The sequence below is a fragment of the Myotis daubentonii genome, chromosome 15 (genome assembly GCF_963259705.1).
Source record: "Myotis daubentonii chromosome 15, mMyoDau2.1, whole genome shotgun sequence".
NCBI lineage: Eukaryota > Metazoa > Chordata > Mammalia > Chiroptera > Vespertilionidae > Myotis > Myotis daubentonii.
In genome coordinates, this window is record NC_081854.1 from 10,191,376 (window position 1) to 10,204,362 (window position 12,987).

A 12,987-nucleotide genomic window follows, 5' to 3' on the forward strand; every position below is an offset into this window, starting at 1 on the left:
TTAAGAAGAGAGAAGAGGAATTAGCTTATAACTTGCTCTCTCTGTAAGAACACCCAGAAAGTCTATGCAGTTAGGCACAGGCATTCCAATCCATTGGTATGCTAACAGAAAAATGTACAAATCCCAACACTAGAAATTCTAAATGAAACACTTGCCAATTCTGCTGAGACAACTGACAGGTGGCTGTGGTTGTCCCAATGTCCCAGTCTCCTTTCCAGGGAACAAAGAAGAATGAATTCCCTTGTCCCCCTGTGCTTGCGCTAAGCCATGTGACCAGTTCTAACCAATGACTTATGAGCAGAAGTGAAGTGAGGCTGAAGCATTTAATTGCTGGAATGAGACCCTCCAGAGGTCTCTCTCCCTCTGCACTTAGCATCATTCAAAAGAGGGGGCGGGAGGGGGGCTGCTTGTCAGCTGGGTCCCTGAGTGAGGACAATGAAGAGCAGAGGCCCGAGGACAAATATCATGGGTTAGAAAGAAATCTTTGCTCTTTTAAGTCACTGAAATTTTAACCTGGCCTAATGTAGAGAAAAAAAATTTAGCTAAAGAAATGGTAGTAAGCCCTGGCCAGTGTGCTAAGTGGTTAGAGCATAGGCTCACGCACCGAAGGGTTGAGGGTTCAATTCCCGGCCCTGGTTGGGGCTCATGCGGGAAACAACTAATCGATGTGTCTCTCTAACATTGATGTTTCACGCTCTTTCTATCCCCCTCCCTCTCGTTCATTCTCTCTAAAAAGCAATGAAAAAAGTATCCTCTAGTGAGGATTGAAAAAAGAAACAAAAAAAACGATAGTCATTATTACGGTTGTGGTTTAAAAAAATAGTCTAAAAAGGAACTTTGTTCTTTTTATGTAGCCTCAAAAATGAAAACCTATGAGTTCTCCATCATACATGATCCAAGGGAGCCACAGGGTGTAGGTCTGTCACCCACCAGCTCACCAATGGCTTCCTGTCTGGTCTGCATTGATTCCTGCAGCACACACTACCTGGTAACAGAGGAAACACATCTTCCTCAAGTTTCTCAGCAGAGTAATATCCACACACAGGATATGGGCACCAGAGCACATGGCTCTAACTGACATGCTAATAAAATCAGAGGGAGACAGAAATAGCCGGCTAATGGAGAGAAGGCAGGAAGGCATCTGAGCACATCCTCCTCACTAAACCCTCAAGCCACTCCCAAGACAAGAGACAAGATCGGGTTACCTTTAAACAAAAGCAGCAATTTCCCAACCAGTAAGAAGTTCTCATCATGGGCCAAAAAAAAAGGGGGGGGGGTACGGATTTCAGAATGCTAAATTTATTACAGTTAGAAGACTGTACTTAGTTTTAAAGTGGCAGAATAAAAACGACTTTACCCCTTATCCTTTGGAGAACCACACAAAAGCAGCCAGGAGAATTTCTTGAATCAGAAACATCATATCTTTGACAAAACCAGAGACATCTGTGGCCTCAAACCCCAATTGTGATGAGTAAGAACTGCTAAATGCTATAAAGGTCAAATAGGGTGTTTTGGGAAAGCAATGAAAGAGAATGGCTGTTGGAATAGATGTCAGACAAAATGTGCGAGTCCATTTCTACAAAGTAAATGTTTCACTCTAAGGGGAGAACACCAGCAATCCATTGTTCAAAACAGTGGGAACTGGCCCCGGGACTGGGGACGGAGGCTTCCTCTGCATCAGCCTGGCACGGAGAGTCATACACACAAGTCAGTCCTACAGGAAGCAGTCTGTCAGGGAGGTGGGGTGACAGAGAGAGCCCGGGGTATTACAATGGCCAACGCCACATGTCTGAGGACAAGAAAGGCTAGTAGCACCATTCACACATGGAATATTTAAGGAAAACTTCTGCTAAGCTAGCCTATCACCAAAAAAATTTTCTGCAAATTCTAAGACTAGAAAGGAATCACCTTATTCAAAGATGAATGACAGTTTTAAAAGGATGCAGCACATACTGAACTATACATTTATTTATTTTATTATTTTTTGCCATTTCGGTCCAGTTTATTATATAATCTAAGTTAGGAAAATTGGTATTCACAGATAAGTAATCTTTGTCCATTAAAATGACATTAGACTTGTTTCTGTAGGTTAAATAATAAAAAGTAACTCACATTGATTTGTACAATAAAAATGAACTTTTCATCCATTTCTATTGCCCAGTCTAATTACTGAGGAAATTTCTATTCTTCAAAAGATACTACAAAGACTCTTAAAAATCAAGATTCAGATAAGGGGAAGATTTTTCAACATTTAGAATCAAAGTACTCTGATCCAGAATACAAAGAGAACTACTTCAAAATGACAAGGAGAAAAACACACAATCTATTAGAAAAATGAACACTCTATTAGACTCTTCACAAAAAAGCTATATTAAAACAGCCAATAGGCATACGAAAAGCTACTCAGCTGCTTTAGTGTCTAGAAAAATACAAAATACACGCAAGCTGCAATTAAAAAAACAAACCCTCACAATATCAGTGTTGGTAAGAATGTAGAGTAATAGTAATCTCATACTTTGGGAGTATAAATTGTTATGACCATTTTGGAAAATTATTTGTTCTTATCCAATAATGTTGAATAGACACATATCTTACATATCGCTTCTAGGTATAGTATATAGCCAACAAGAATACTGCATGGAAAATTGCATGACAAGTTAAGAGACAGTAGAAAAAAGGGAGAAAGGCTTTTATATGTGCCTTTAGAATATCTTTTCCCTCATTTTAAACATGGATCTTCCACTTTCAATTTGCACAGGGACCTGCAAATTATGTAGCCAACCTTCACCTGGAGTCTTTTGTCCAGTGTTATGTGAAATGCATCTATATTGTAGCGTGTGTATAGCTAAGGTTTGTTCATTTCCATTCCCATAAAGTATATTCCATTGTATAAATGCACTATTCATTGATTTACTGTTTTTGACGTTTGACTTGCTCATTTTAGCTCTTATAGAAGGAATCACTATGAACATTCTTATATTTATCTTTCGATGGACTATACATTTAAATTTTGTGGTACATTTAAATTTAATGTTCAACATTTCCAGGAAGATCACCAGCAAAGAGGGAAGGTATAAGAAAAACCCAACTGCAAAGAACAGTCACCAAAAATGCTGCCATGTAGTAAATGAAAATATATTCCCATGAATTAAAAACAAATGACAAGTGCAATCCCCTCTATGAAACAAAATGTGCAAAGCAGAGACATGATCACTTAGAAATGATATTAAATGACAAAAGTAGATAAAACATTTAGGAGCAGAGCTCAGAGAAATAAAAGAGAAAAATGGTATTTTTTCCATTATAGGAAAAACACACACACAACACTACATGGAAAAAGACAAGACATTGCTGAAAACCCAATAAGGGACATGCAGAACCGAAGTTAGGATGACTGGAATGTACAGATTAAAGGGCTCACACCATGTTCCAGGAAAAACATGTCCTGGTAGACTTATTAACTTAAAAAAAACCTTTGAGGCATTTAGGCAAAACACCGACTGCTCTCAGATGTCTAAAATCCACAGTCCATGCTAAAAGACATCAGAATTGTGCCTATAACATCCTCAAGGAAAGAAGGGCTAACCTAATAAATTCACATCCGGCCAAAAAGCCATTTGGCTAACACGTGAACATTTAAGAGGAAAAATCTCTACAGAGTAACCATGCTTATGAATACTGGGTAAAAACCTATTAGCAGAGTATTCAGCAGCACACCCCATCTAATAAAGAGGGAATATGCAAATTGACCATCACACCATCACAAAGATGGTGGCATCCACAGCTGAGGTGTAGTTTCTGTAACACAAGATGGCTGCATCCACAGCAGAGGCCGAGTTCCCATAACGAGCCATAATGAGCAATCTAACGAGCAATCGGCAGGGACCTGAGGCTGCGTGGTGCTGGGCCGGGACAGGGGACCTGAGGTTGCACCCCAGCCCCCGGGGGCCTCAGGCTACACCCCCCACCCCGGCACAGGGCCAAGGGACCCAAGGCCATGCCCCCCGCCTAGCGGGGCTTGACGGGGGACCTCAAGGTGCGCTCCCCGCCCCGGTGCTGGGCCAGGGGACCTCAGGCTGCTCCCCCTGCCCTGGGGGACCTGAGGCTGCATCCCCCCTACCAGGCGGGGCTTGACGGGGGCCCTGAGGCTGTGCCCTACATCCAGTGGGGATTGATGGGGGATCTCAGGCTGCATCCCCCACCTGGCAGGGCCTGACAGGGGACCTCAAGGAGCCCCCCCCCGTGCAGGGGACCTCAGGCTGCGCTGCTCACCCTGGCACTGGGCCGGGGGACTTGAGGGTGCACTGGGGGACCTGAGGCTGTGCCCCCTGCCCGGCAGGGCTTGACAAGGGTGGGGCCGGCCGGGTCTGGATCTCGCCCAATGGGGGTGGGGCTGGCTGGGTCTGGGTCTTGCACAATTTTGAGGCGCCACGGGTGGGCGGGGACTTGACTCTGGGACCTGCGGTGCGCCTCAGACTCTGACAGGAGGAAGATTTTCGTATATATTTTACTAATTTCCTTTCATCTCTGACACTTCTATTATAAAGGGCAAACAGCAATATTAAAATATTTCCTGTAATTAATCCCCTTTTAATGTGCACAAATTTCATGCACCGGGCCAATAGTTTAAAAATAATACTCTATGACCAAGTGATCTGTTTTTATTCACAACACTTGTGACAGCAAATGTGTGTGGGTTTTTCCCTCACATCAACCAGTTCTCCAATGTTCTGAGTAGCAGCTGGGTGTTCAATTCAATTCAATTCTGACACTAACTACTTGGAGTTAGGACAGAACTTACAGGTTAGGGCAGTGATGGCGAACCTTTTGAGCTCGGCGTGTCAGCATTTTGAAAAACTCTAACTTAACTCTGGTGCTATATCACATATAGAAATTTTTTGATATTTGCAACCATAGTAAAACAAAGGTTTATATTTTTGATATTTATTTTATATATTTAAATACCATTTAACAAAGGAAAATCAACCAAAAAAATGAGTTCACGTGTCACCTCTGACACGCATGTCATAGGTTCGCCATCACTGGGTTAGGGGCTTAGATCACAAGACTGGCCTCAATTCAGATGCCAGTCACAAGTCCCAGCCTCCTGTACTTCTTCTGACTGATAGACTAGAAGTCGGGGGTCCCCGCACTTCTCTTCAGGAACACATTTTAATTACTATTATTTCAGGTTTATTATAAACCTTAAAACTCAGAAACAGCCAAATGGAAGAGATGCTAGGGGAAGGTACTAGGGAAGAGGCATGGAGCTTCCATGTCCTCTCCTAGTGTGCCACCCTCCCAGCATCTCAACCAGGAACTCTTTGAACACCAACATTTAGGTGTGTGGTTTTTTAAAATATGGAACACTTCAGGAATTTGCATGCCATCCTTGTGCAGGGGCCATGCTAATCTTCTCTGTATCGTTCTAATATTAGTGTATGTGCTGCCAAGGCGAACACAATTTAGGGGTTTTTATGGAGGTCTCAGGACCCAGGCATGGCTGTTAAATCACGTGGCTGCTGGTGTTTGAGCTCAGTCTTCAGCCTCTTGTCCCTTCTGTTAGGTTGGAGGCGGAACTAAAAGTTCCAATTCTCGAATCGTCATGCCTTAGGTCCCGGTGACCAGCCCCCATCCTGAAGCTATCTAGAGGCCCCCAGCAACCAGTCATCTCGTTAGCATACGTGATTCTCATCACCTGCCCTGGCTGGTCCGGGTCAGTGGTCAGAGCATCGGCCTGCACACTGACGGGTCACGGTTTGATTCCTATAGTTAAGGGCACGTACCTGGGTTTCATGTTAGATCCTGGCCTGGTAAGGGCTTGTGCAGGAGATAACCAATTGATATCTCTCTCTGCCCGCCCCTTTTCCTTTCATTCTCTAAAAAAATCAATGAAGTAAATATCCTTGGGTGAGGATTAACAAAACAAAACACACACACACACACCCCAAAAAACAAAACAAAAAACAAAAAAACAAAACACACACACACACACACACACACACACACACACACACACAAAACCAAAAAACAAACTCACCACCTCAGAGATTCCAAGGGTTTAGAAACTCTGTGCCTGAACATGGGGAGGAAGACCAAATATCTATTTCCCATTATACCACAGCAAGTATGGTTTATTACATGACTGCTAGGGTGGGTCAATAGTAGAAAATTAGTGATTTAATGTATACTTATATAGATAAAAAAATGATGGCATCTTCACAAGAGCTCAAAAGATATTTGATATAATTTAACTCCATTCTTGATAAAACAAAAAAAATTCTTAGTAAAAAAGGATAAATAAATAAATCCTTAAAATGAAAATACTTTATTTATCTCCTCCCCAAAGCTAATAAGAAGCAAGATAAGAAGTTCCACTATTACTAGCATTATTTACTATTGCCCTGGAGGTACTATTAAGCAATATAAAGAATCCAGAGAAAAAAATACCTGAGAACTAAAGATGAGGAAAAGGAAGTAAGCAATAATTATTTACAGATGTTAAAAACTATTTATCTAAATTTAAAAACCCAAGAAACTCTGTATCTTGACTGTGGTGATGGTTATACAACTATATTCATTTGTCAAAACTCACCGAGTGTACACTTAAAATTAGTGAAACTGGTGATTCAGTGTAGTTCTGCAAATGGATGGATGGGTGGTTCACTATCTAGATAAATGAAATTAGAGGGTTCAGAAAGACACCCCAATACATAAAGGAAGTTGGTATATAAGTGGCTTTCAGATTAGTGGCAGGAAGACAAATCATGCAATAAACACTGTTGTCACAAGTGAAATAATGTTGCATCTTCCACAGAATAAATTACAGATAAAAATAAAGCCATAAAAATCATAGGAAAAAACTATGGGAGACTTTCATAAATAATCTTGGAGTGGGGTAACCCTTTCTAAATATATCAAAAGTCCAGAAGCCAAAAGAAATAATGGAAAATTCAACTGTAAAAACAAACAAAGAAATAAATTCTATATGGGAGAAAGGTTATAAATAAAGTCAAGCAACAAACTAAGATATGTGAAACTTATATACAGACAAGGGAGCTTGCTAGTTTAGGGGAAGGGGATAAAAGGCTAGGAAGGGAGACATACTTTTCCACTGCATACTGTTCTGAATTTTGTAACAAACACATGATTAAAAAAAAAAATAGTGAGCTGGCTTGTATTTTGTCTGAAGTCATCTTTCCTACTACTTTGGAGTCGATAAGTATTCTCTTTTGTGAAATAAGTTAAAAATATATATATATATTTAAATTAATGTCCTTGTGTGGCAGAACAAAAGCTGGCACTGCTCCGTCACCCCCAAAATGCTAAGGGTAACTGTAGTGGCCTACTAAAATCAAAGTCTGCGAGACCCATAGTGCAGGTCAAGATTAAATTGACAACCTTTTAATAGACAAGATAAGCAAGAATAAGACCAAAGTTATGATAATCCAGCTCCTGATCTGGGAAAGCATGGCTGCCAATCACCTCTAATCTTTCTTTTAAAAAATATATTTTTATTGACTTCAGAGAGGAAGGGAGAGGAAGAGAGAGACAGAAACATCAATGATGAGAGGAAATCATTGATTGGCTGCCTCCTGCACACCCCACACTGGAGACCGAGCCCACAACCCGGGCATGTGCCCTTGATTGGAATTGAACCTGGGACCCTTCCGTCTGCAGACTGACGCTCCATTCACTGAGCCAAACCAGCTAGGACATCACCTCTAATCTTTATAGCATTATTAGAAGTCCTCCCTCGCAGGATTGTTGTCAAGACTAGATGAGGAACAGCACCTAAGACATACCTATTCAAGAGTAGCTGAAGGCCTTACTTCTACTTTTCAAATTATGAGACCAACATACCGCAAGACAATTATAGCTGCAAAGAAGTTTTATAATTTACATTTCCATGTGTCTGTCTTTTGATCTTTAATATCACTCATCCCATAGGTAAGGCATGTGATCTTTGCTCTGCATTGAAGAAATTAAGGAGCCCTGGCTGGTGTGGTTCAGTTGGTTAAGCATTGGCCCATGCACTGAGAGGTCCCCGGTTTGATTCCCAGTCAGGGCACATGCCTGGGTTGCGGGCTCGGTGGGGATGTGCAGGAGGCAGCCAATCGATATTACTCTCTCTCCCTCTCCCTTCCTTTCTCTTCTAAAATCAATTAAAAAAAACTTTCTTTTTTTAAAAAAGAAATAAATTAAGGATATGAGAGATAAATTGGCTCTGTTCTCAGTCTCGTTTGAACAAAGGCAAATCCTTCCTCCTATACCTATTTCCCCATTCTCATTTCTTAACTTCGAAGGGCAAGGATCATGTCCTATACATTGTCTTCCGGACTACTGAAGATGCTCAGTAGACATCCTCATTGCCTGAGTCAGATGTTCAGGTGTCTGCATTAATCACTGTGCCACCACAGCAAATGGTCATCATTCCCAACTTCACAAATGTGAATAACTGAAAAAACCTATTATGATGCACAAATCATCTAATAGCTTAGGCATACATTAATAGTTCAAAATAGACTTTAAAAAAAAGATGAAAAGGACAGTACCATCTGACTAGCAATGTTAGAAGGTTTGCTTTAAGAATAGCTAAGAATCATTTGTAATTAGTTTGCTGAGAGCAAGTATTTTTCAAATGCTTAGAAGTAGCTGGTTGCCCTAGCCCAGTGGTCGGCAAACTGCAGCTCACGAGCCACATGCGGCTCTTTGGCCCCTTGAGTGTGGCTCTTCCACAAAATACCACATGCGGGTGCGCACGTACAGTGCGATTGAAACTTCGTGGCCCATGCACAGAAGTCGGTATTTTGTGGAAGAGCCACACTCAAGGGGCCAAAGAGCCGCATGTGCTTGCGAGCTGCAGTTTGCCAATCACTGCCCTGGCCGGTTTGGCTCAGTGGATACAGTGGAATGAAGGGTCCTGAGTTTGATCCCAGTCAAGGGCACGTACAGGCTTGATCCCCGGCCCTGGTCAGGGTGCGTGCAGAAGGCAACCAATCAATGTGTCTCTCTCACATCAGGCGTTTTTCTCTGTCTTTCCCTCTCCCTTTCACTCTCTCATAAAAAAAAAAAAAAATCAATGAGAAAATATCAAAAGAGGATTAAAAAAGAAAGTAGTAGTTGGTTAAATCTAGAAGGACATATGGACATGTCAATATATTGTTTTTGTCATCATCCCCTTTAACAGACGAGGGAGGAAACTGAGGCTTAGCTAGAATAAGTCACTTGCCCAATATCACAGAGCTAATGAGGCTGCAGAACTAGCCTGGCATCCAAGCAGGCTGACCCCAGTGGACTGATTGTTCCTCACAGCTTTGCTGAATCCTCTCCCTTGTTAAACAATGCTTATAACTGGGCGGCGGGATTAAGGCTCCTTTTTACTTCCTTCTTTATATCTTTCAAGAAGAAAAGTATGCCAATAATACAGCAATTTCCATTTTGTAAAAGAGACACGCATTTTTTTCTTCAATGGCTTAAGAGGTTTCTTGCTTATATTATTTAAATGCTGCATAAGTCCTTCCCTTCAAAGATTACTGAAGCTAAAGCTTCCTTTCCCCAAATACAGGAAATATGAAGTAGCGATGTTCAGATTAGAGCGATATTGTTGGCCTTCCATAACTGCTGCCAAGAAGGCAGTTGAAAGGCTAGCTGTGTGTGGGCACGGGACGACTCCTCTGGCGCTCTGTCTCTCACGGTGAGGACGGAATGAAAATCATGCTTATCAAGAGCTTAGGACGAGGCCTCCTAAATGTTAATTATCCTCATCATTATTGTTGTTAAAACAGCTACTACCACATTCCTTCCATCCGATGATGCACATCTCAGCCCATTTTTCCAAACTAGGCTAACTGATCATTAATACCTGTGCTAACTGTGCTGCCCACAACCCCTTTCCCAGTAGCTGTTATCACAAAGATGGGGGCCACTTAGAACCAAGGGGCTTCTGAGAATCAAGAATTGCTATATTTAGTTCAATTCAGGCTAGGTGTTTCCACTTTATTTTTCCTCCTCTAGACCTAGTGATATTAAAACACCAACAACAAATACGTAACCCACATTTTTCAAGTCTCAGGAAAGTTTTGAATTCAGATTTGAGGTCCTTCACTCCCTTCACCCGTTATAGGAAGAATATGTGGAGAGCCCAGCCCAGGAAGTGAAATACCTCCTTATAGTTTAAGTTTCTACAGAAGCCTCTCTTGCTGCCATGGCCCAAATGCCGGCTCCTGACAACCACAACAGAAGGAGTTTTTCTGTTGTGGCTTTTGAAACACAAAAAATAGATCACAAAACAGAAACACTGATTGTAGTTCCAGTTAACAGGAGCTCTGGACTACATACTACGAAGGTCTGATTTCAACCAAATTGCAGCTTACGTGAAAAGATAAATTGTGTTTGTTGTTTAAAAAAACAAAACACACACAAAAAACTTTTGGGAGGCCACCAGATTTAAACAGCCAAAGGGTTCTAGCCGAGAGTGAAAGAACGTAACAGGTGAAATCACAAGGCCTTGCATCTGTTTGAAAAAGTGGGCCTGAGCTGCCTGATACCCAAGCCATCTTACATTTCAAACAAACCACCTGAGGGCCAGGTCCCACACAAAAGAGTGAGCTTATCTTTTTAGACCAGGATTCTCAAGTGTTAGTCTTCCACGTCTTCTTCCACCAGTCTCAGTCCTTTTGACTCTGTTGCCTCAATTCCCATTCCTACTGACCCAATTGTTCTGTTCTGGTCATGTGAACACAAAGATACCTGAATGAGGTATCTGAAGAGCCAGGTCCCATGGGGACACATAAATGCAGAAAGGCTCAGACCCCACCTTAAGGATCTCAGTTCTGATGCCCACAACAGGCACCTTGCCATCTGTATTTATTTGCTGGGGTCGCCATGACAAAATACCATAGACTGGGTGGCTTGAACAACAGAAATTTATTTTCTCAAATTTCTAGAGGCTGGGAAGTCCAAAATCAAGGTGCTGGCCAATTTGGTTTGTGGTGAGAGCTGTTCTTTTTTTTTTTTTTTTTTAATTAAAAAACAATTTTCTTTTCTTTATTAAGGTATTACATATGTGTCCTTATCGCCCCATTGTCCCCCCCCCCCCCCCCGCCACTCATGTCCTCACCCCCCTGTTGTCTGTGTCCATTGGTTAGGCTTATATGCATGCATACAAGTCCTTTGGTTGTTCTCTCCCCCTTATCCCCACCCTCCCCTAGAGAGCTCTGTTCTTTTAAGGACACTAATTCTATCAGATCATGGCCCCACCCTTATGACCTCATTTAACCCCAATACAAGTGAAAAAATGCTATAGTAGAGGCATGTCAACAGTGGGAAACCTCTCAGCTGGTTTCACTCAGTGGTTAAGCATCGACCCCATGAACCAAGAGCAGGGGTGGGCAAACTTTTTGACTCGAGGGCCACAATGGGTTCTTAAACTGGACCGGAGGGCCGGAACAAAAGCATGGATGGAGTGTTTGTGTGAACTAATATAAATTCAAAGTAAACATCATTACATAAAAGGGTACGGTCTTTTTTTTCAATAGTTTTATTCATTTCAAACGGGCCGGATCCGGCCCGCGGGCCGTAGTTTGCCCATGGCTGACCAAGAGGTTACTGGTTTGATTCCTGGTCAGGCTACATGCGCCCAGGTTGCTGGCTGGATTCCCAGAAAGGGGCATGTAGGAATCAGCCAATCGATGTTTCTTTCTCTCATAGGTGTTTCTATATCTCTCTAGCCCTCTTCCTTCCTCTCTCTCTAAAATCAATAAAGATTTTTTTTAAAGAGGGATTTGTCAGATGAGATAACTACATGTGAGGCAGTAAGAACAGTGATGAGCAAAGACAGGGAGGCATGAAGCTGAAAAGTATAAAAAAGATGAGGTTTGCCCTGGCCGGGTGGCTCAGTTAGTTGGAACGTCCTGTACACCAAAAGGATGTGGGTTTGATTTCCAGTCAGGGCATATACATAGATTTCGGGTTCAATCCCCCGATCAGGGCACGTATGGGAGGGCAACTAATCAATGTTTCTCTCTCACATCGATGTTTCTCCCCCCACCCTTCCTCTCACTCTAAGTATCAATAAAAACATATGTTCGGGTGAGGATTACAAAAGAAAGATGAGGCTTGAAAGGCCAGCCAGGACTGGGCGCTGACACCCTGCTTACCGGTTTTGGCATTCTCCCAGTTTTGGCTCATCTGCTCACCATGCTGATTTATACCCCTCCATCCTTTCAGTTCTAAACCAATGGTCTATCAGTGGTCGGCAAACTGCGGCCCGGCAAACCGAGGCTCGCCAGCCACATGTGGCTCACGAGCCGGGGTTTGCTGACCACGGGTCTAGGTAAACCCATGCCAACAATATGGGAAACTGGGTATATATCCAGAGAAACGAAGGGCAGAATGGAGGAAGATTTGCAAAAAGGCAGCTAGATCAAGGGCATTCAAGTCCTCAAGGGTCAAGACTGTTTTCCACACAATGGCCAGTAATTTTATTAAACAAAGGCCAAATAAGGTCCCTCCATTCATAACCCCGTCATTGGCTTCTAACTTCTCTCTGAGTAAAAGCCAAGGTTTCACCAAGAATGTTTTAGTCTCAGGAATTTTAGAGTCACTCTTCTGTTCTCTGTCTGGAAAGTTCTTTCCCAGGAAATGGCATGGCTCCCTCTCTCATTTCCTTCAGGCCTCCAGCCCTCCTTATCTAAAACTTCAACACCCGACATTTCACATCCACTATCCTGCTTCATTTATTCCTCCAGAACAGTGATCACTGAGATTCTTCCTTTTTGTTTTGTTAATCCTCACCCCAGGATATTTTTTTCCATTGCTTTTTAGAGAGCAGAAGGGAGGGAGGGAGGGAGGGAGGGAGGGAGGGAGGGAGAGAGGAGAGAGAGAGAGAGAGAGAGAGAGAGAGAGAGAGAGAGAGAGAGAGAGAGAGAGAAGGAAGAAACACCAATGTGAGGAGATACATCAATTGGTTGCCTCCTGCACGTG

At 42.4% G+C, this 12,987-nt stretch overlaps 1 protein-coding gene, 1 long non-coding RNA gene and 1 other non-coding gene across 3 annotated transcripts in view; 1 reads left to right on the forward strand and 2 right to left on the reverse strand.

The window, feature by feature from the left end:
* Positions 1-12,987, reverse strand: part of ARHGAP35 (Rho GTPase activating protein 35) — a 138,367-nt gene that overhangs the window by 39,825 nt on the left and 85,555 nt on the right. The gene's annotated exons all lie outside the window — the stretch shown is intronic.
* LOC132216699 (uncharacterized) overlaps positions 1-12,987 on the forward strand; it is a 207,008-nt gene that overhangs the window by 17,904 nt on the left and 176,117 nt on the right. The gene's annotated exons all lie outside the window — the stretch shown is intronic.
* Positions 5,356-5,462, reverse strand: LOC132217738 (U6 spliceosomal RNA). The gene has a single exon (XR_009448996.1). It is a non-coding gene; the product is annotated as a U6 spliceosomal RNA (small nuclear RNA).